The following is a 23,974-nucleotide window of genomic DNA, read 5'->3' as shown; positions in this document are numbered from 1 at the left end:
ATAAGGAAAAGCTGTCCCAAAGCACCATTAAGGAGCTCAGCAACACTTCCGAAATGAGCTGCAGCTTGGACATCAGTGCAGCGGGTCACACTGGAGGAAAACCCTTCTCATAGCACATTTTGACTCTTCTCACAAATCAGTCAGATAGCCTCCCATCTGTCTTTTCCAAAGGTATTTTCTGCATCCAAGACAAAGACTTGTTATAAAAGCCTATTAGAATCCTAACAGTTGATCATTGTGGAGTTAATCTATTTTATTAAGGTTTATTTAATAGCTCTTTGCTAGGTTTCAGTGCCTGAACTAAATGATCTTCATTAGTTTGCAGATATTATGTCTTGTACCTAAGTGCATATATCTGTAAGTACCCCAGTAGATATCTAAGGTACACGAGCACCAAGAATTTTCCACAATGAATGACAGTGCTTGGAATACCAAATTCATTCTTGCTTACATAAAGCATTTTTTCTAATTCTATTTCATCTATGTCATCTCTGAAGCTTTGGAAACTTCAGATTAAAAAAATAATAATTCATCTTATTTCACATTACTTACATACCAACTGTAAATGCTAAGTTGTTCTGAGCCAAAGAACAGCCAAAGAAAATCTTACGTATTTTTCCTTTTCCTACATCTTCCTCAGTTTTGAAAGGCCTTTTCCATAGAACAACACAGACTTCTGTGTTTAAGCAAGTCCATCTGTTAAAAATTAGATAATTTAGCAGATCTATCTTCTCAGGCTAAGCTTATACTCAGCAGCTTTCCAGGAGTAGTGCCTACGCGATTGTGACGGCCAAGCTCAGGGCTGGGCAAGCTGTAGTCAAGGTCTCTACCTACTGCAGCTTAACAGACACATTAAGGTTGAATCAGTCTTCAAACAATGAAGCAATATAATATATTCTCTGAATTCTGTATGGATGGGGCCTTATAAATATTTCTATAATTAGTCAAAGCACAGTAATTTTTTTTTTTCCTACAGGTTAAATACTGCTGATTAGCTGCTTACTTTTTAGAAAGTTCTCTGTCCTTATTATTTACACGAGTCTTTTTCTGACCAGCTGTAAGCCCGTTAGTCCAAACCAGATAAGGAGTCTAATTTTAAAGCTGGAGATCCATGCCTCTCCTGTACTCGAGAACTCCACGTCAGGATGGAGTACTCCAGATGTGGTCTCACCAATGCAGAGCAGAGGGACAGGATCATCTACCTTGACCTGCTGACCACAATTCTTTTGGTGCAGTCCAGGACAGGAGTGGCTTTCTGGGCTGCGAGGGTACACACTGCTACTTCATGTCCACTTGCTATTTACTAGTATCCCTATGCCCATTGTGGCAGGGCTGTTCTCTGTCCTGACATCCTTCAACTTGTGCTGATACAAGGGGTTGGTTGCCATTACCCATGTGCAGTACCTTGCACTTGGATTTTTTGAACCTCATGAGCTTCTCCTTGTCCCACTGACAAAGGCTGGCTAAGTCTCTCTCAGTGGCATCCCATCCCTCAGTCATCTTCACCTTATCACATAGCTTGCTGTCATCCACAAACTTGATGAGAATGTACTTGATCCCACTGTCAATGTCACTGCTGAAGATATTAAAGAGCATTGGTCCCAGTACTGACCCCTGAGGAGCACCACTTGTTACTTTCTCAAGCCAGACATTGAGCCAATGACCACCACTCTCAAGGTATGACTAGACTAAACTTTGTTCATCAGTCCACCTTTCAAATCCACACATTTTGAATTGGAAAAGAAGGATATGATGGGGACTACGTCCAAGTCTCTGCTGACCTTAAGGTAGATGACATCAAGCATTTTCCTCATCTGCTCATGTAGTCATGCCATCATGAAATCCACTAGTTATCTTTTCAAAATTAGTTCTTATTTGTAACACTGAACATTATCAATTGTATTTTCTTTAGATAGCAGTAGCTAATAGCTTTTACCTGAAATGAGCTTGTTTCTGAAGAACCAAAAATTGGATTTGCTACTTTTGAACCTTTTCTATTTTTTCTTTGTCAAATCCTAACCACTTTAAATGCATAGGTTTTCTTCAGTTTTGTTTATTTTGCGGGGTAATTTGATAAATTAATGCATATTTTGTAAAGCAAACAAGTGTCTGGCAGTTAGTACATAGCATGACAACAGAAGTGCTCTTTGATTTGCGTAGCAGTGTTCCTGTTAAAAATTCGGCTTGCCAGTCTTGGAGATTAAATTCTTTTATATAGAATGAGTGTGTTAAGTCAAATGATGTGAATCTGCCTAAACCACTTTCTTCTTGTATCAGGCAGTCTCAGAATTCTATAATAATCCTTCCTTCCTAAAACTTTGGAATGGTTTTTTAGACACAGTCTTTGTTTCTATGTTTAATTGTTACAATATCAATATGTCTTATGTACTTTGATACATTCAATAAAGTGCACTAGCACAGCAAAATATCATGGCTCAGTATTAACTGATTCATAGCAAGCAAAGAAATATATTTCCAAGAATAAATAAGAATTGTAATTTATATTTTTTTTTAATTGTCAGCAATACCTGTAGACAGTATCTTCTAGAACTAACAATGCAAAGGCAGATATACATATGCAATAATAACACCAAAAACAAGATCACTACTGCATTGTAATTAATAAGTCCTTCTCTTCTATGAGGCAGTTCTTTTGTTTATTACATAATCCTAGAATGCAATCACATAGCAAGTATCAACTAGTAACAGTGTTACACTATCTCCAGCTCCAAAATTAGACTCCTTATCTGGTTTGGACTAACGGGCTTACAGTTATAGAAACGGGCTTACAATTATAGAAATATTTATAAGGCCCCATCCATACAGAATTCAGAGATTTACAGTGCTTTCCTTCACACACACAACAGTCTGGCTGAAGTTTTGGCCCTGAAAGCATTGCCCCAGCAATCTTTACATTAAGATCTGCAGCAGTGAACTATGGCATCAAGTTAATTACAGGTGACAGAATTTATTGTGCTATCATGTACCAATAAAAAAATCTCAGTTGTCATATTCTTCCAGATAAAGATTTTTTGCATGCCATTTTTCAACCATTAAGACGAGGTGATCCAGTGGTCCTGAGCACAATAATAGCATGCATTACTGAGGGATATTTAAAAAGGTGTATGTCATTAAGACTTGCTTCAAACATGCAATTGAACTTAAGTGCTATTTTCTACTCGGAACTTAATAGGCTGATGAAAAACTAACTACCAAATGGGATTATTATGTTTCTAACATTTCTAATGAATAAACAGCTTTCTTTCAAACAGCCAACACAGAAGATTGTTTTTATGTGTTATTACTCCGAGTTACACTACCCAGTTAAAAATACCCCATATGTAAGGGAATCTACTCCTCTGAACACAGAAAATAGGCAGTTATAGAAATTCAAACAACAAAATGTTCCCTCGTGTTACATAAGAAGACTGGAGAAACCAGCAGACCATCTAGCAAAAATAAAAGTGTACGCACTGTACTGAATGTGAACTTGTGGAGGCTTTTTTCTTAGCTTAAAACCAGCCAGCATTCCTTCACCCATCAACTATTTTGAACATGCACTGGAAATCAAGGGTTGGCAATGAAGATAAACACGTCATTTTTCTACAAGGGAGGCATTACAAAGAAGTTGTTCTTACATGGTAAATTATAATAGAAACTCACCGAAGAGTGGGATAAAATAATGCAGTTCTTCAGTACTTTGCTGCGTGGGTGAATACAGACATGAATCTGCCAATCTTATTTCTAACTTCTGAAGAAAACACAATGGCTCAGCTGTGAAAAATTTCCTGGACTGTCAAGTAACTGGAAGGAAAGAAAAAAAAAAAAAAACAACAATGAAGACTGATAATGCTCTGCTTTACCTAACATAGTAATTATAACCTCATGTGCTGTTTTACCCCCTCACAATTACTTGACCCTGTGCAAATGTTTCAATATATTGATATTACAATGAAAAACAAGTAGGTAAAACCACGCTTTTGTCAGCATGCCTCTTTCAGAAGCCCTATTTATTAGGATGCCAGTTTCAAATTTAGCGTTAACATATATTAAGCTAGGAAGAGAGTCACTATCACGTTAATATCTATTAGTCATTGTAATTATGAAAAAACAATTAGATATGTGTTGCATCACCTTGATTGAATATCCCTGTGATGCATCTCTAGTTTACATCTACTGACCTCCTGATCCTCTGAGAGATCAGCAAAAATGAACCAAATAAAATAGGACTTCTCACCTGTGGTTTGGTTTCCAAATGAGATTCAACACCCAGCGTGTACATCTTCTGTTATCCTGGTCTATATTTGTGCTGTCTATTTTCATGTCATATCACAAAAATCTTTTCTCCTTAGGCTTGTTTTGAAGTGTTAAAGATGACGTCTCAGCCAGATGGAGAGCCAGCTCCAGGTACAAGAGGTGTACCAGCAGAACCAGGAGTTACTAGGGTAGGAAAGTACAGCATGGCATCCCTTTTTGGTGCTGTCTGCCACACTGCGGTGTCAGCTTACAGCTCCCCAGGGAGAAATGCACGTCATCTCCTCGCACAGCGATTAAAGACCGCTGTGACATTATTTTAGGATTTGGCGTCCTCAGTGGGTGAACCCAGCACCTGCCTGTATGGCACCATGAGGCCTCTTGGCTCAAACATCAATCCAAAACCCCACAGAAACAGGGAGGCTGCAGCGTGTGTCCTTTGTGCAGCCCCTGTGCTTGAGTCAGAGATCGCTGACGTACAGCAGTGCCCCATTTCTGCTGCGGTACGACGCGGGATGGCTGAAGTCGCTGCAGATTTGGAGAAAAGACAAATCATCTCCAGAAAGCACTCCCCATACTACTTGCTCACATGCATGGGGCACAAGCCCCATTTTGGGAGCAATGACTCACACCCCCCCGTCACAGCCGTGTGCCGAGGGCACCATCACCTCCTTGTGCACAGCCATCAACTTGTCCCGGGACTCCACGCACCCCACAGGCATCCCTGCCTCCGTCCTCAATCCCGTGGTGACATCAGCATGGACTGAACTGGGGCAGGGGATGTGGGGGGACTTGAGACATGAGGGGATGTGTGGGGACACAGGGACGTGTCAGGACATGGGGGGACATGAGGTGAAGGTGTGGGGTCAGATCTGCAGAGGTGAGATGAGGTGACACGTAGAGGTGACACAGGGAGGTGGCAGGCCGTGCCGGGAGGTGCCGGTGCCATTTGAGCAGCACTGCAGGGCAGATGAGCAGCCCAACCTGGGGGTGATGGTGACGCTCCAGGATGTGGAGATGCTATTGGTTTTCAAGCAGGAGTTCGTTATCTATACATAATACTGTACTTGCTTTTTCTTTCTAAGTCAGTGATAGTATGCAGCCTGATCCCCTGTCTTTGAAAAGTGCAGTTTAAGGATCGTCAGCTGAGAACAGCAGCAGAACATGGGGTCGTCACAGGCAGAAGGCACAGGGAAGGAAGTGAGGAAAGAAAGGAGAAAGCCTGAAAAAGGACTGGGGAAGGCACAGGGCGAAGGAAAGGGCAAGACATAGGGGAATGAGGGGGAAAAGAACAGAATAGCTGTAGAGCAGCCTAAAAAGCAGCAAGAAGCTCTGGGAGGACTGTCAAGTGCCAGATTCTGTATCAGGTGTGTACCTGTGTGCATATGTTGCCATTACCTGCTTTGGTCAGGGTTCTTGTCAGTTCTGAGCTCCTTCAATTTGAAGAACTCGAGCAACTGGTGCAGTCACTGCAGACCTGTGGGACAGGGGAGTGCTTGATAAGGACAGCCCTGCAGCCCTCAGCTGGACAAACTTGCTCCTTGTGCCCAGGCTGTGAGCTGTACAGTGCCCGGCCGCACTGCTCCAGCTCAGAGCCCGCTGCCTGCAGCTGCATCTTTGCTTCCTTCCCTCCTGCCCAGAGCCTTGAGGGTGCTCCCACAGTCCCCTGCCCACCCCCAAAATGTCAGAGAAGACAGCTGGCAGCGAGCTGGAGGAATCCCAGCACCCTGTTTTCCTTCTGCCTGCACCTCTCTCCTCCTCTGCCACACAGGGCTCCAGCCTGCGAAATGGGAATGGTCGGGGGGAAAGGGAGTGCTGGCAGGAGCGACTGCTGCAGCTGGCCGGGGAGAGTCTGCGTACCCCGTGCCCTTCTGGGCTATCTGTCCAGCTGCAGGAAGACCAGGGTAGGGCAGCTGAGAAGCTGCCCCCATCAGAGGGGGGAACAAGCTGTCCTTCCACAGAGACATTCCTCTCACAGCCAGATGCACCCACACAACTCTCGGGCCATCTTGCCAACAGCAGCTGTGACACATCAATTCTTTCTAGGCAGGTGAATTAATTTTTTCCATCTGTAAACTGAGGGGGAGAACTGCAGCTTTTGTTAATCTTTGTAGGAACACTGTAATGGTCCACACAGAACTCAAAACTGCAGCTTTGTGCTAGATCTGGCTGCTTAGACTTGCTAGGACCTAAAACTTCCCATTTTATGGCATGAAAAGAACAGAAAGCAAAAAATGAAACCTGCAGTGAAAGAAAGGCTTTTGAAGAAAAATACGTGGAAGTATAAACAAGACAGAGGCTGAGTGAACATTAATATGGCCCTGCACTTTCTGCCAATGGGCTCTAATCCCATTATCATTAGATTTGCTGGGCAGTTGCATTTTGGTATTTGAATATTTAGAAACAATGCAAGAGACGTTGGCAAAAAGAAAGAAGAAAAAAAAGAAAAAAAAACTTTTTTTTTTTTAAAGCTATTTATATGCACTTGGCACAGCTCTCCTGGGTTTGGAGTAGGTTCCTTCTTTCTTCTTCGTCTTTCCCCCCACAACCCCTCCACTTCTAACTTCGTGCCCCTCTCCCGTCCTCACAGCACACAGACCGGATCGCCAGGCACTGCGCCGCTGCTCCCCGCCAATCCCGTCGGAAAAGTTCTTTCCGCGGTCTCTGCTGCCACCTCCTGGCCAATGCGCGGAACGGCCGCTGCGTCCCGCAAGCAGCACAAAGCATGCGCGTACAAAATGCGGAAGTGCCGTTCTAACACTCTGCTCAGCTAATCAGTCCTGTAGGTAATAGCAAACGCCCCCTTCCACCCCCAGCCCTGCACCATTCCCTAGCCCTCGCAGCGGCAGTAGAACACGATCAGCTCGGAGATTCGCTTGCGCGGTACCGGCGTGCAGCAGCACCGAAATGACAGCAACCCGGAGCAAGCATGTCTCGGGAAAGCAACACGCATGCGCGAATCAGGCACTCCTTCACTCAAGCACCGGTCCCGGCACAGAACTGCGCAGGTGCTGGTATCGGCTCAGCACTACGCACACGCTACTCTCAGCACAGCGCTACGCACGCCCAAGCCCATACACCGCACTGCGCGCGTGCCTGTCTCGAGAAAGTTATGGGCGCGCCAGCCCCGGCCGGTTATTTCGCATGATTAGTTTCGAGTACTCACCTACGCGTGCGTTGTTTTCGACTCCTCATTACGCGTGCGAGGGGCGCAGGGGCCGCTGGGAGCCAGAATAGGCTGTTCCCGAGGCAGGCTCGAGTGTCAAACCGTCCGAGGAAATGGACAAGGAGCACGACCGATTGGAAGAGCCAGTGCTCCAGGAATCGACTGCTCGCCTGCACCTCGAGGCTTTGTAGATTTGAATGCTAGTTACGAGTGTCCTAGCGCATGCGCTCTGTTGCCTCGAGGATTAACCATAACAAAGCTCGGCGGATTTGCTGCGCAGAGCGAGGAATGCACCGCGAGTACATCACCGCCGCGTGCCTGTGCGCATTGCCTGCGGCGCCAAACACGGCCGCAATTCCACCTATTGGCCACGAGGGGGCACCGGAGACCGTGGAAACAACAACGACTGGCTCGACGCGCAGCCGCGCCGCAGCTTCTGGCGCTCTTCTCCCTGCCGTGATGGCAGAGGAAGAATGCAGTTAGATGGGGGTTGAGGGAGGAGAAAATTACGTCAATTGGAAAAAGACGAAGAAAACCAAGGAAAACTTCTCTACACCCAGCAAACCTCTGCTAAGCACGTAAGAATATCTGTAAATCAATAAATAAATAATCAAATTGATTTTGTCGTGCTTTTTTTTTTGTTGTTTGGAAGCCTCTGAGGTGATGAAAAAGCTGGTATCAATTGGACAGGTGTGCGCAGCAAAGCCAAGGATGGCTAGGAGTGATTAACAATTGTTAACGTTGCAAAACAATTGCAGTGCAAAACATTCAACTTCAAGAATTAAAGCATGGGGTAACCCCATTCAGTCCCTAAGTGAGCTTCCCACAGTCATTACGAACCTGCCTGCATATAAGCAGCTCATGATGTTTCATTACCTGCTCCGCAGATTTCACAGTGCTTATACCACTGATTAGAGGAGCCCTGGTAATCCTTATACCCCATCAAGCTGCAAAATGAGATCAGAAGAGACATAGAACATATATTAATACATAACAATACACAACAGAGCACCCTTAAGCAATTCTGCACAGGTGGAATTAATATAGCACTGTGAATTAGTTACTAAAAAGGCTGGGATGAGGTTGGAGCAGACAAACCATGTTTGGAGCCTCAGGTCGGAGACTATGAGGTGAGAATCATAAAAGAGGGAACAGAGGCTCAACCAGAAGGTAATGAGTCTAAGAAGATTTGCAGACAGGATCTAGAGAATTCAGAACCTGTTTATGGAAAAGGGCATTAGCTCTGAGCATTCCCAGAGCTGTAGCGCACAGTCAGCCAACCAGCATCATCTTGGGGCTGACTGAAGCGTTCTGGAAATGAGGGAGCAATGAAAGATTGAAACATGTATCAGTCCTTCCATCACCAGCTCAGAGAAAGGGAAATAACACCCTTATCTCCCTTAGGGAGAACTTGAAGAGCATTTTAAGGACACACATAACAGATACTGCTCTAATCCAGTTCAGGATATGCAAAAAATGGCAGAGCTCACAGCCCTGAAATTAAGAAGAAATCACTCACCCCTTCCTGAGGACCAATACTCACCCACACTCCCTGGAAGGCATTCTGCAGGTAGAGATGGCTGCCAGCCCTTAAACATGGCCCCATGCCAAGGGCCAACACTCACTCATGCTCCAAAGAAAACAGCCTCCAGGTAGACATGCTGCCCTTCAACATGGTCAGGAATCTCACCCTCCTCAAAAAACAAACAAACACACACACGCGCTGCGCACGCACCCCACAAACAGGGAGAAGCTCACAGCCCTAACATAAAGAAAAGATCCCCCACCCCAAAAGAGACAGTCTCCAAGAAGAGATGCTGCCACAATGCTTTCCAGCCCTTAAATGTGGTCAGGGAAGGGTGGAGCCAGGCTGAGCCCCATCCCATCTTAGGTGAACTGCTCCAACCAGTGCTTGCAGGGCTACACCCCTCACCAAGTGCTCAATCACTGTTTTAGGTTGTGACTTCACAGTTCCCATACAGCCATGAAACAACAGAAAAAAGAATACATCACCCCATGGTCACTGTGCATCAGCCCATTTTGCATTGCGGGTGCTTTCAATGTCCCCCCACCCATCCCAATGTCCCAGTGCTCCATCTCCACTCTCACCCCCACGTCCCCATGCCCACCTCTGTGCCCCCAGTGTCCCCATTCCCTTCATCCCATCCCCAGTGCCCCCACAGTCACCTCCCCAGTGTCCCCAAACCCACACCATGACCTCATGCCCTCCTCCCAGTGCCTCCCAGTGTTCATCCACCCACCCTCCACATCCCCATGGTCCTTTCTGTGCCCCCAATGTCCCCACGCCTTCCTCGCCATCCCTAGTGCTCCCCCCGTCCACACTATCCCCACGTCCACTCCCAATATCCCCATGGTCCTCTTTGTGTTCCCAGTGTCCCCACACCCACCTCTACACTCTTCCTGTCCCCATTGCCCCCTGCCCACCCCTACCCTTCAAGGGCAGGGAGGTCTGGCAGGGAGTACATCTTCAGGGCAGAGAATGATTCCCATCCTGAGACACGCTGCATCCTCATCATCGTCACTGACTGCAATGCCACCCACAGCAGCACTGTGCACACAGTCAAGGAGTGTGGCATCGTGCGCTACATCATTGGGGTACAGCCCACACTGCACCATGGGGCCATGCAGGGACCATCGTGTCCCTGACCCCCATCTCCACCCCACAGGTGGGGAACAACTTCCGCAATACACACAACCAGAACCTCTGTCACCTTTGTCACCATCCTTGACAGCTTCTGGCACCTGTGTGGGACATTATTTAGGGCCTATGGGGCCATTTGGGGCCATTATATGGAGCTGTTTGAGGATATTTGGGCCCTTTGGGGCCTTTATTTGGGTACATTTAGGACATTTGGGGACGTTATTTGGGGACTTTTGAGGCATTTGGGGACATTACTTGGGGACAGTGGTGTAATTTGGGGCCATTTGGGGCCCTGTGTGGGGTAGGAGGGTGTATGGGGATGTGTGTGGCAGGAGGGGATGTGGGAACATGGGATTTGGGAGGGGATTGGAATTAGAGATAGGAATTGGACATGAGATTGGGATTGGGGTTGGGATGGAAGGGGATTGGTGATCATCTGAGGTGAGCAATGAGTCAGCCACGGGAACCGTGGTGAAGGCACAGGTGAAGGCAATTCAGCTGTGCTGCCGGAAGGGATGGAGCCTGGCTCCACCTCTCCTAGGCCCATTTAAGAGCTGACTGCCAGGGGGGAAAGATTTCTTTTGGAGATCCATTCTACTGGAGTTTCATAAGCAAGCCCAGGATATAGGTAAGACTTCTATCTTTTCTGCTTTGGTGTAATAACTGCATAGCCAAGCTCTTTGGTACATTTCATAGCTATAACATCTGTACTTTCATTGATTTGTGAAAAATTATTGTCAAAGGTGAGGCACAGGAAGAGTAATATTTCATCAAAAATTGCTGATGAACACCTTGAGAACTCACTAGGAGTGGCAACCGCTGCTGTTGAACAAACCTGATGTATCAATTTCACAAAAGCAAGGTCTAACATCCCACTAGTTTTTGTTGCTCCCTATTTTTCATGTTTTTACAAAAATATGTAAAACATGCATTTTATTATTTATGTATATTAAGTTTATTATAGATTTTATATGCAGCCCATGGCAATTCCTGTTACTCTGTGCAGCCCAGGTCTAGATTAATAAAGGACAATGAGAAAACCCTGATCTTAGAATGATCAAATATTGATGTAAACTATGGAAACTGTACATGCATATTCTTTTTTTAACATATACTGTTTAAAAAAAAAAAAGTTTACAGTGTGTATCTAATTACTGGCCAAAGGGAATAGATCCTTGTATGTACCATGTGGGAGCTCATTCAAAACATGAAAAGAACTTCCCAGAGGAAAAAAAAAATAATAATTATCTTTTGCAAAGGGAAAAAAGCATGAGAAGTCTCTGTCCTACATATAGTAAATGTGCTGCCTACCTATGTCACAGTTTTTGCACATAAGGTAACCTCTAGCTTTAACTTTAAATCCTGTGTATTCTGAACTACAGTCAAAGTCTCAACCAGTTGTAGAGCAAACGAAAGTAATGACAGAGCCTTTATTTGAGAAATAGGTGCCCTAGGAAAAGATATCCAAGAGGAATTTATTCACCCCTCCTGGTAACAGTTTAGAGAAAAGGATGAGCTGAGGAATGTGACCCTATCTCATTTGTACCGTCGGGCTGCAGCAGAGAATGGCAGGGGGAACAGGGACCTGTGCAGACTCAGATGGGACCTGAAATATCATGGAGACAGAGGGGTGGCTCTAACCCCCCTGCTCACTCCAGGCACTCATGTACTTGTGAAGCTCACCCATTGGTTCAGGCTGAGACCTTGAAATTCCACTGCAACAGTTAAATATGAAAACACTGGCAGTGTTCTTGAACAGAAAAATTACGAAGATTTCTTTATTTAATTTCAGTACAGGAACTGTTCTTATAGTTCAAAGGCATGATCCTTTGTCATTTGCTTGTGGCGAAACAGAACTTCTTAAAGAGATGGTAGGCTTGTTGGATTCAGAATATGAGAATATAACCCCCAGAGCCTAGCCCTGTCTGCGTTCCCATAGATATGGGCACTCTTCATGCATATTTGTGATGAGCCAGAACTCACCTTCTCTTCTCTCCTGCACTGCTGAGCTACTTGTAATCTTAATTGAGTGATGTATGTTGCAAAACACTAGGCAAATGTAACGTACCAAGCACCAGAAGAGAGTTAGACGAGTTTCTGTCCCCTTCAAAACTCCTTCGGCACGAACATATTGTCATAACATATAACATGTGTTATAACATATGTTATGGAATATTGCTTTGGCCAGTTTAATTATGATTACATGCTGTACTGAATTTGTGATTTCAACTCTGTTATATTGGTATCTCCAGAGCCCTTTTCTTGTGGTGTCTTTTTAATTTTCTTCAAGAATCATTGTTTGTGTATGTATGCTGTAGTGAACTAGAGCATCAACTGGGATTGGCAGCACTAGATATTGAAATTCGTTGTCGAAATTTCCTTGCATTGTAACTTCAAATACTCAGGTAATTGTAATGCTATCTCAGTAAGTGTTGGAAATATCCAAATAATTTTCTGGGACAGTATCTCTGATAAAGCAGATTTTATTTGCAATTGCAATGGTGGGCCTCCAGCAGGCAGGGGAGTTGCTAAGTTGGGATAAAATGCTAAGAAGATGTTATGATTTGCCAAATGAAATCAAATCATTGATGGAATCAAAAAGAAATATTGTTCCAACCAGGCTGAACCTTGCACTGTATATAATGCATGCCTCTGGGGCCAGGACCACGTCCATCAGCCCAGGAAACAGAGCTGCTCTCCTCACCAGTAATAGCAGCTGGAGGAATCACAGAATCACAGAATGGCCAGGGTTGGAAGGGACCTCAAGCTTCATGAATCTCCAAGCCCCCTGCCACATGCAGGGCCACTAACCACCACATTTAATACCAGACCAGGCTGCCCAGGGCCCCATCCAACCTGGCCTTGAACACCTCCAGGGACGGGGCATCCACAGCCTCTCTGGAAGAAAGTGGCTTATTATTCTACATTTATGCACACTTAGTAGATAAGATGAAATACTTAATAAGTACCAAAATTGTATCTTTTGTGTTATAGACTATTCTGTTTTGCCAAGAGGCCCTCAGCAAAAGAACAACTTAAGGGGCCTCTGACATGAGGTCAAACTGTCCCTCTTTTGGATCCGGAAGGAATGCAAGTGATGCTCCCCTGCATTTTTCCTTCCAACTTACCTCTATCCCAGGACAGCAGGTGTCCAGGAATAATGGCCTAGTGCTGAATGAGCAAATGTGAGAAGTTAATTAGCAATATACGCTTAGCTAGCAACACCCTTCCCACAATGTAATCTGCCAGTTAGTGGTGTTTTTTAGAGGTAGTAGCTCAGATACGATCAGTAAGGAACTTCATTTTCAGATTGGCAGGCTTTTCAGGAGCTCCTACCTCCTTAGTTCACTTGACAACTGGTGTCTTTAAATAACTGGAAACAGCACTTATGTACTATACTGTTGCAGGGACTTCAGAAGCTTGCTTCCTGTGACAAACCTAACTGCAGCTTTTCCATCTTTGAGTATGTACTGGGGATTATTGCCAAGCCTTGTAGGGGTATGAAAGAACAACAAAGGAATAAATGTTCCAAGAATTGTTATGGGCTGTGGATATACCCAATTCTGCTTACTAATTAAAAAAAAAAAAAAAATTCTATGCTTTGTGGAAAGCAGCATTTTCTCTTGCAGTCTTAGGAAAAAACACCTTTGTTTCTCAGCTTTGGTGCTGTCTTGTTCTTGATATGCTTTGTGAATTCACATGACAATTTTCTAATGACAGTTCTTTCCCACGATCACTGCAGTAAACATCTCCTGCATGCAACACAGGAATCTTCCTCAATTTCATTTCTGTATGTGCAGATTTCCAGAAGAGTGCAATGGAACCAGCAACAGGTTTTGCAAGAATGGGACTTATTTATTTCTTTGATCCGTATTCCAATAATATTATTGTGTAAATAAGTATGAAGCTTGAATTTTGCCAAATTTTGAACTTTGAATGGACTTTGGTCTGTGTAAAGGAAGAATGTTCCTGAGCCTTTTCAGCATCACCAATCATCCGGCTTGCCTGGGTGGCATTAGCTGAAGAGTCATTGTCTTGGGCTGAAGATAACATGTATAATGTCCTTACTATATATGAGTAACAAAGCTTCTTTGTAATATATGACTAACACATAAAATGAGAAAGCATAACACTAGTGGGAATGTGGACCTTGCTTTTGTGAAACGAATGCCTCGGTGTCTGATTCCAGGGAAGCGGTTGCAATTTTGAAGGAGTTCTCAAGGTGTCTGTGGTTCATCTTTGAAAACAGGTTGTTCACATATGTACCTACTGCCAAAAAGGTAATGAGGCTAACTAGGTAAGCCATGTCTCATCGGAACGGCACTGCTTCGCTCTCAGCGGCACTTGCGGCAAACCGCTTTGGAGCGTTTGCCGTTGCTGCCTGAGAAATCGCGCTTCTCCCTGGGTGCTGCTTTCAGCCTCCAGCCACGGTCTCGTGTTGTCTATAGCCGAGAAACGGTGACTGTTAGCCGGCAGACTTTTCCCCGAGTTGCGGGCTCTTCTCCACACATCGGAAAGCAGCGGTTTGGACTTTGCCGTGTGTACAAAGCTATATGTGTACAATTCTATATGTAGAATGTGATTTACTTTTCTGAAGGAAGGTGGCTAAGTTGGGATAAAATGCTAAGAAGATGTTATGATTTGCGAAATGAAATCAAGTCATTTATGGAATCAAAAAGAAATATTCTTCCTAAAGGTGAAGATGAGACATGGCTTTCATAGCTAGTTTTATTGGTGGATTTGACAGCTCATTTAAATGATTTAAACATGCATCTTCAAGATGTGAAATCACCTGATCTGTGCTATGCTTCAAAACATAACAAAATGAAAAAGGTAATGAAACTCAAATTATGGCAAACTCAACTTATGGAAAATGATTTCATGTGTTTTGCTGGCTAAATAAAGTCTTTTAAGCAGTGAAAAATATAAACCCTTGCTTTCATTACTGATAAACAAATTTGAGAATGGCCTTCAAGACTTAAAACACTTAAAATAAAAGCGAGACTCTTTTTAAGTCAACATGAGTACATTAGGTGCAAATTTTCAAATTGAATATATAGCGTCACAATTAGACATTCAACAAAAATAAATATTCAATTATGTCTCCTTACCAGACTTATATCACACCAGTGTTAAAATAGAAAAATATCCCTTGCTTCACAATCATTATTGCCATTATTGCTTTCTTGTTGTCATTACTTTTTGTCAGTAGAAGAATATGTGAACACTGTTTGCAAAGATGAATCACAGAAAGAGCAATATTTCATCAAAAACCTCTGACAAACACCTTGAGAACTCCTTCAAAATTGCAGCTGCTTCCCTGGAATCAGACACTGAGGCATTCATTTCACAAAAGCTTGATAGCAATACTGCCACTTAGATTCAGTTCACAAACTTTTTTTAAATCATAGAATTTTGTTCTTTTTCTTCTAATCTTTACAGCTGTCTGTTTACAAGAAAACTGCTCCAAGAGGCTGCAGTGGCTTCTTTGAGCTATTAGATCCAACTGGGTGGTGCAGGGATTTCTCTATGGGCTAGGCTCAGTAACAATTCCTCCTCAGGTCATAAACATGACTTGTCTTTTTTTCATGTAGCAGGGGTTGACTGCAGGCCATCTTCTGTTCTCTGTCATACTGGTGTTAAGCCCAGGGCACCTCTCCCTAAACTGTGTCTACCATATATATGTCTATAGAGATGATTCCTAGGGTTATAGTGTGAACTGCTCTTCCTTCTGTAAGGGTAGCAGTGCAGATTTTGTATTAGACTTCTGAGGTCAGTGTAACATGGGCTTCTCTTGTTGCAACTGTCTTCAGCCATTGCTCCCTTGCAGCTCCGTAAGAACACAGCACACTAGAATATTATCAAAGCAGCAGCTGCTTTGCTTTAATGGAGAAGTAAGTTCTGTCACATAGCCTCCTCCAGTGTCATTTGTGTCCCAGCTGACTTTGCTTTGTCTCTTCGTAGTGACTTGGGAAGAAAAATTTTGACCAATTTGCTGCAAAAAAAATTGGAAGTGGTGCTCAAAGTGTCACGTACAGGTATTAAGCAGCATTTCTCGATGCCCAGAACTGTTCTGATAGGAGCAGATAAAATCAATATCAAGGTCAAACCTATCTGTGTCTTTTTAAATGTCTTTTTATTGTTTTTTCTTCAGAATGCTCCCAATGTGGAGTTTTGTCAAATGTTTATGCAGCTTCTTCCAAAAAGCAGAGTGCGTTCTTTCCTCTTCATGATGGTGTGAGACTGGTATGAGCCCAGAAAAGGTGGGAGGAAGGGTTCTGCAAAATAAGGCGTCTAGCATCTAACCTGCAAGGAAGAGCAGAGTGAGCTCCTGCTCTGATACTGGAGAGATGCTCCCAAAGAGAATGGATACACAGAATCTCACTTGGTCTGTGATAAAGTGCAATGGGACAACCTCCAGTTCCAAAGCTGAAAATGTCTGGTGCTGCTGGGGGCTTGATAGCTCTGTGAAATAGATGTCATTACTACAAACGAGTGCCTGTAATAGTTCTTCCACAGGACTGATGATATTTAGGGATTCAAGACTGAAATAAATGAGGGATTGAACAAGACAGCTAGACAATATTTTAGAATTGACTTATGTTCTATTACTCCACTATATATGGAACTACCTGGTAACACTCTGCTCAATTTTTTTTTTTCCTTTTTCTGTCTCAATCAAGTTCAGTCCACGTTGTCTCAGAAATTCAAAATGTGGCCAGTCTCGCTGTAAATTTTCCTAACCGATAATGAATAATGTAAAACTTTTAAGATATGAAGTTATTCTCATTTAAAAGTTAGATGCATCCTGAGAAATTTACACTGATGAACTATGCACTATAGAAGAGCTTGAAGAAAAGGTTAATATCTACGGGAAGATGTGGTGGCAATCCTAACAGAGCCTTTTACCCTCAGAGCTGCCGGTGCATACTGTGTCCCTATGTTTTACAAGATGAAGTGTGTGAAGTTAGCCTGAACAGAGAAAAATACATTCCAAGAACTGAATTCTGTGGTTCTCGAAAGCTGTAATGACACCAGAGGGGAAATACAAAGCTTAATTGTCCTTCCTTGAGCTGATGTTCCTGAACCATCCAGAAGCCACTTTGGATACTGGCGTGAGATGCAGCAACTTGGGACTAGTTTAGTTATGCCTGTAGATACGGCCTCTGCAGGCATTTCAGTTGAGTTAGCCACTGTGAAGCATTAAGTGCATTTCTTCTCTCCAAACACTGCTATCCAGGTGAGGGATTGTTCCTCTCTGCTCAGCATTAGTGCAGCCTCACCTCAAGCACTGTGGGAGCCACAAAATAAGAAAGACAAAAAGCTATTGGACAGAATCCAAAAATGGTGAAGTATCTGGAGGGCAAGATGTATGAGGAGCAGATGAGATCCCTTGGTTTGTTCAACCTAACGAAGAGGAGAACAAAGGGAGGCATCATGGCAGCCACAGCCCATGTGGGAGGAGAGCAGAGGGTCAGGTGCTGATCTCTTCTCTGTGATGACAGTGTCAGGACCTGAAGGAACAGCATGTAGCTGCATTGCGAAGGTGGGCAAGATTGGGTATTAGGGAAAGATTCTTCACTGAGAGAGTGATTGGGCACTGGAATAGTCTCCCCAGGGCAGTGGTCATGACCCCAAGCCTGTCAGATTTCCAGAAGCATTTGGACAACTCTCAGACACAGTTTGAATTTTGAATTCTGTGTGGAACCAGAGTTTAATTTGATCTTTGTAGGACTCTTCCAACTCAAGATATTCTATGATTTTAACACATCTCCTCTGCTGTAGAATGAGCAACTAATGGCTTAAAGAGAAGTAGGCCAGTGTCCTGCAAAGGCAAGCGACTATACAACTCATGAGAAAAGGACACTGCTTCCTTCTTGTTCGTTTCCATCAAGGAAACTTTTACTGATTTAATGTGCCAATCCTGATGTCTTTTCTGTGGGTGGAGAACTGTGGAGGGCATTTGCTCTTCTGTTGGTCATCAGATTTCAGAACCCACGTGGGGATAAATACTATATACTATATGCTATACTCTTTTGTATGGGAGAAAGGGAGGCCACATTCCTCCCTGTAAATGAGACTTTACAGTTTTATTTTTCTCATGCAACTTTAAAAATATTGAACAAAAATGTATATTAAAGTGTTGGACTGACAATCTGGGAACTTGCTGAGGCTTAGTCATAGAATCATTGAATGGTTTGGGTTTGAAGGGACCCTTAAGATCATTTAGTTTCAACCCCTCTGCTATAGGCAGAGACACCTCCCTCCAAACCAGGTTGCTCAAAGTCCCATCCAGCCTGGCTTTGAATGCTTCCCAAGAGGGGGCATTCACAACCTCGCTGGGTAACCTGTTGAAACGTCGTACCACCCTCACAGTAACAAATTTATTCCTAGTATCTAGTATAAATCTACTGTTTTCCAGTTTAAAACCACTTCCCCTTGCTGTACTCTGCTGGGTTTTATTGAGACATACTGGAAAATCTCTGTTGGGTTTAATGGTGATACAGCTCTGCCTGGTTTAACGGTGAAAGAGCTCTGCTGGGTTTAACGGTGGCACACTTGCACAGCTCTGCTGGGTTTAGTAGTGGCACATAGCACAGCTATTTCTCCCGTAAATACCAAAAATGTCATACAATTTGGAGAAAATCTCTTATATTTGGGAGAAAAGTGGTATTCCTGTGAGAAAATGTCCTATTCTTGGTTGCAAGTGTCATATTTGGTATTGTCATCTAGTATTTTTGAGAGAAAACGTGTGGCATTTCTAAGAAACTGGGTATTTCTGGGAGAAAATATCAGATTTTTGGAAGAAAAGGTCAGGTTTCCAACTGAAATGTAGTATTTCTGGGAAAAAATGACATACTTGTGGGAGAAAACGGGGAAATTCTGGGAAAGAATGTCTTCTATTGGAGAGCAACTGTCATATTTTTTTGTGTGAAAACTGGACCTTTGTGGAGAAAATGTCCTATTGAGGAGTGTAAAGTAGTATTTTTGAGAGATTGTGAAGGTTTTGAGTTTTCTTTGGTGTATAAGTTGCTCAACTGTGCATCTATCCTTCTCACTGTCAGCAACCCTAGCACTGAGTTATGAGATGTTTTTATGTAGCGAGATAAGTGGCAGGAAACATTTCCTTAAATTCCTCATAGCTTTGCTTGGAAATAAAGTAATTAAGAAACAGATATGTATAACATGAAACCTGAGCAGGATTGGTGCTATCTGGCATGACTTGGAAGAAGAATTCCACCAGCAGTGCATATGGCAAGCAGCTGTTTTGAGATGCTGGATGCCTCAGTTTGGAAGGATTAACGTTAGGAGAGGGTCACGTTTTGCCATGTTGCTTCTCGTACAGGATCCTCCTTGGGGATGGAGGAGCAATGCCTAATTGAATGGACATAGGACTGGGAATTGATTTCTCAGTAGCTGGAGATAAGGCTTTCTGCAGTGCTTTTCTCTTTGGTAGAATCAATTGCCCACACACAAGTCACTGTCTGCTTCTGTTCTGTAGCACTAATTGACCAAAGCATTGGACTGCTCTGACAAAACATACCTCTAATGCTGGACACAAGCTGGACTGTAAACCTACGATATGCTTTCTGTCACTTTGATTTGGCTCTTTAATTGCTGACTATATCTCTGGGGACTTACTGACAGGCAGGAATGTGTTCAGGATGGCTTTTGGTACGCACCCTGCAGGCCACTTCTGCACTGAAGGCATTCGCTGTTGGTCAGTTTGCGCATCTGACAGTGCCAGCTAGGAATTACCCACAATACTGTTGCCTTCCGTGTATGGTGTCATGCTTGGTGAGATGCACTCCGCATCAGAAGGATGGTACTGGGTCCTTTGTAGGTGCAGCCAATGCCACACCATTCCTAGTTCCACCTGAGTTGTGCACCATGTGCCCAGAACCAACACAGTTATTCCATTGTTCTCATGGTTGCATATGAAGCCCTCAGAAGCCACAAGTTACCAGTCTACTTTGTTCCGCCCCAACTTATGTGGAGCCATATCAATGCCCTTTGCTTTTGCAGGTCACTTACAGCCCTTCCTGGCAGCCTGCAGTAACCAGTTCTTTCTCCATCATTGCTCTGCCTCGCTTCACAACTCCAGGCTGGACACTCCAAACATGGAGAAGCTCCTGGGTGTATAGCAGCACCTCTCTGCTATAAGGTAATCCCTTCTTGCCATTATTCTGTTGGTTAAAACAGTAACATGAACGTCCAACTCGGCTAGGAGGGTAGGATCGAATATACTCAATGCGTGAGCTTGTTTAACTGCCAGTTTTGCTTGTTGGAAAGCATGCTGTTCGGTTTTCCCCCAGTCCCATAGCTGCCCCTTTTTTGTGAGTCTGTATAGTGGCCTTAGCAGCTGCGCTAGGTGAGGTATAAAGGAAGGCCAATAACCTAATATACCTAGAAACTCTTGCAGCTGCTTTGATGTTGTAGGGACTGGGAATGCCTGAACCTTATCTGTAACAGCACTGGGTAGCACTTTGGTCTTTCCTGACCAAACCACCCCCAGGAATTTTACGGACAGGCCAGAATGGCAGTGAAAATAGGATTTCTTCAAAAGAATTGTTTACAGCTTTCTTAAGAGACAGGATTTCTCACGATAAGATTGATGGTTTTCCACTTCCTGAATTACAGAGAACACGTAAACACAGAAGGTTAAATAAACCCTAGCAAGAAGGTGCCAAATTCTAAAGCAAAAGACCAGGGAACAATTCCACCTACTGCACTCAATGGGACGTCTTACCTATTTGCAGAACACCTGATGCGAGTGGTTTGGCTGTTGTGAGGGAGAAGGATTGGGAACCATATTCCAATTTGTATCCCTGGGAGGAGACATTTTGGAAAAACTGGTCCTCACAGTTTTTCCAAAAAAACTGCAGAGCCTCAAACGACCCCGGAGCAGAGGCCTCCTTAGTATATGGGAACCCCGAGAAATCTAAAGGACAACCAGTAATAGGGTTGGGAGGGAAACAAATGCAACCTGTGAAACACAAATAGAAATGAAAACAGGAAACCTCTCGAAGTAATTGTATCCTGTCACAATTGTCCCTGTCCCAGAAAACATCATAGGGATAGGTATTCCAAAAGGACTCACCTTGAATCTTCGCAGCAGTCCGCACCAATTTGGAATAAAGAATTGCATTAGTGGTCTGACAATTTTAGTGGGAAAAGTAAAAATGCCTGCTGTGCAGATTCCTTCTGCAACTGAAGTAGTGACAATGAAATAGGACCCTGGGGGGGGGGGCATGAAGAGATATCCAGGACAATTAATGATTTATTGGATGCAGGAGTTTTAAGTCAACTACTACAGCTTGGAACAATCCAATATGGCCTGTCAAAAAGTGATGGGTTGTGGAGGGAATTAAATAAGCACACCCCACCTCTCACAGCCGCTGTAGCAGGTAACCATTGCTTTAAGATAAGTTCAGAAACATTCCAGAAGTGGGTGTGCTGTAATTGATTTAGCTAGTGCATTTTCCACTATCCCAACTGCAGAGGAACATGGCAGAGGTGACAAGATACTTTCTGTAGATTGCCTCAGGGATGGCTGCACAGTCCAACCATTTGCCACAGAACAGTGGCTGAACATCTGCATGATTATAAATTCCCTCCTCACATGCAAATAGTCCATTATACAGATTATATGTTATATCTTTGTGCACATAGGATCCCCGAGACACAAACTCCTGAACGCGTCTAGGACTAGGAGTGGATCCAGCTGTGCTGAGGAACCTTACCTCTGTGGTTTGAAGAGTTCACACAGCAATGGGCTTGGCTCTGATCCTCATGAAACAGCAGGAGAGCATCCTCTAGGTGTGTGTGTAACCTTGCCCTCTATGTGGAAAATAACCAAGTGCATCCAGCCATCTCCAGTCTTGTTAAGTCACTGTTATATCTACTACAGCATATCTATGCTCATCAACAAATACGTTCCTGCTTCCCCCTTAGAAGTATATATTGTAGCTGTATCTGTTATAAATTGGTGAAGTCCACATGATAGCAACTAGGGACACTAACTATTACAAGATTCATGGAGTGAAAGCCACTCCCAAATTCTTATATAAATGGGCTCATGACACTGAGAGCCCATTATAATTGAGAAACAAGGGACCATCAGGAGTCATCAAGGATGAAAGGGAAAAAGGGTATTATCTGTTACATACGAAGTAAGGCAGAATGTAAATAAATGGAACAGGGAGCAGAAACAACAGCAAAGATTTTATTTTCATTATTATTTTTTTAAATAACCTACAGAAATTGATTTTGCTTGGGTTTGCGTCAGGCACTCAGAACTATGCCACACGGTATGCAAAGGGGTGGATATGGAAATGAATTGTATTGTGTAGCTACAAATCTGGGAGTCTCTACTTTTAGTGAGGAATCAGAATTACCACACATTTGAAGCCCAGAATCATCACAGAATCAAAGAATCTAGAATTGGGAAACAATCACAGGATGTGAAATAACAGAACTTGCACTCACAGGAGCTAGTATCCTCGTAGCATCCTCATACAATCCTCAGACTCTAGAATCCTAGACTCCAGTAACCCCATATTAACCCCACACATTTTGTTTCCTCACTCCCACAAAAGGAAGCTTTCTGTAGAGCATGCTCACAACTGATGCTATCAGTCAGCATCACCCAGCTTTATTCTAGTTATCTAGAATATCAAAGCACTGCCAGCTACAAGTGCTCAGAGGTTCTTTCTCAAAAGATGAATCTTTAATACTGTTTTTCATTCTAATTTGGATATGGGCAGGAAACCGAGGTCCAGAATCTTTATGAAAGCAATCCCACTGTGCCCTTCACAAAACCACTCCCCTGAGACTGAGCACAGGGGCACAGCCGATGGCAGCATCAGCTCAAGGGGACACAGCACTGGAAATGCAGCGACAGTGAGAACGCCATCAGCGACAACCACAACCCCCAAGTCCATCGGACACGGTGCTGGAGGCCAGTGACAGCAACACTGCAATGACGACGCCAGGAGCTCCCTGCGGCTGCCAACACCACCCCGCTGGCGTTCCCCTCTCACAGCTCCCCGTGGATGTCAGGCAGCAGGTGGCAGCGGTGATGGTGGCCACGGCGGCAGACACGGCGCGCAGGTCACGGCGCATCAGGCACAGGCAGCGCGTGGTAGCAACTGCCCCAGCTCGGGCTCAGCCCAGAGGCCCCCCCCAGGCCTTCCAGCAGCCGCACAGCTGCACTGAAACCACGTCCCAGCATCTCAGCCATCGCGCCCCACAGCCACCCCTCGCCCACCCCCAGCCACTGCTGCAGCAGTGAGGGGCCCCCCAGGGACACCCCTGGCAGCGGCACTTGGGCCGCACTATCCTCCTCCACCTCCTCGGTCTCCGACGCCTCCCGCGGAACCCTCAGCCCTGCTGTGGGGATCCCGGCCGCGCTCCCCCCCCGGCTCCGGCTCTGAGTCATCTCCGAGGCCTCGCCCCGCACCAGCGTGAGGTAAAGAGGAGAGGTCACGGTCTGCGAGAGGGGAACAAAAGGGAGGAGGTGGAATTCGGGGGAAGAACGGCCCCATCAGGCACGGAGACCGCTGCCCCTTCTCCCGAGTCCCAGGGGAATACCCCGCAAAACAGGTCCGTGACCCCCCGGCCCCCGTGCCTTCTCCACCCCCTTCCCAGCCCCACGGGGCCCCCAGAACGCGTCCTGCACCAGCAGCTCCAGCAGGACGCCTTGGATTCCCTTCCTGGCCCTGCGTGACTCCCGCGTCCCAATAACGCGCCAGACCCACCGCCCAGCCCCGCGAGGACCTGTGTTTCCTCAGCCCTGTACAGCCGGCTCCCCTGGTCACGTGACGCACACCCTAGCTGCTGTCCGTCGCGCCGGGTGGCGTCACGCCTCCGCACGCCTGTTACCCCGACTC

At 44.7% G+C, this 23,974-nt stretch overlaps 3 long non-coding RNA genes across 4 annotated transcripts; 1 reads left to right on the top strand and 2 right to left on the bottom strand.

The window, feature by feature from the left end:
* Positions 1-7,281: 7,281 nt before the first annotated feature.
* On the bottom strand, positions 7,282-9,481 carry LOC125693408 (uncharacterized). The gene is made up of 3 exons (XR_007377090.1): positions 8,964-9,481; positions 8,297-8,367; positions 7,282-7,871 (listed from the first exon to the last, which is right to left on the bottom strand). It is a non-coding gene; the product is annotated as an uncharacterized LOC125693408 (long non-coding RNA).
* Positions 9,482-9,823: 342 nt separating this feature from the next.
* LOC125693407 (uncharacterized) lies at positions 9,824-23,970 on the top strand. Of its 2 annotated transcripts, XR_007377089.1 has the most exons (5): positions 9,824-10,710; positions 16,047-16,120; positions 20,109-20,247; positions 21,756-21,902; positions 22,850-22,958. It is a non-coding gene; the product is annotated as an uncharacterized LOC125693407 (long non-coding RNA). The 2 variants fall into 2 exon arrangements; XR_007377088.1 differs by lacking the exon at positions 16,047-16,120 and having other exon boundaries at positions 9,844-10,710; positions 22,850-23,970.
* Positions 22,295-23,968, bottom strand: LOC125693409 (uncharacterized). Its single transcript, XR_007377091.1, has 2 exons — positions 23,862-23,968; positions 22,295-23,574 (listed from the first exon to the last, which is right to left on the bottom strand). It is a non-coding gene; the product is annotated as an uncharacterized LOC125693409 (long non-coding RNA).
* Positions 23,971-23,974: the final 4 nt, after the last annotated feature.

This window comes from Lagopus muta, chromosome 5, assembly GCF_023343835.1.
Source record: "Lagopus muta isolate bLagMut1 chromosome 5, bLagMut1 primary, whole genome shotgun sequence".
Classification (NCBI taxonomy): Eukaryota; Metazoa; Chordata; class Aves; order Galliformes; family Phasianidae; genus Lagopus; species Lagopus muta.
This window is presented reverse-complemented; position numbering and strand designations above follow the sequence as displayed.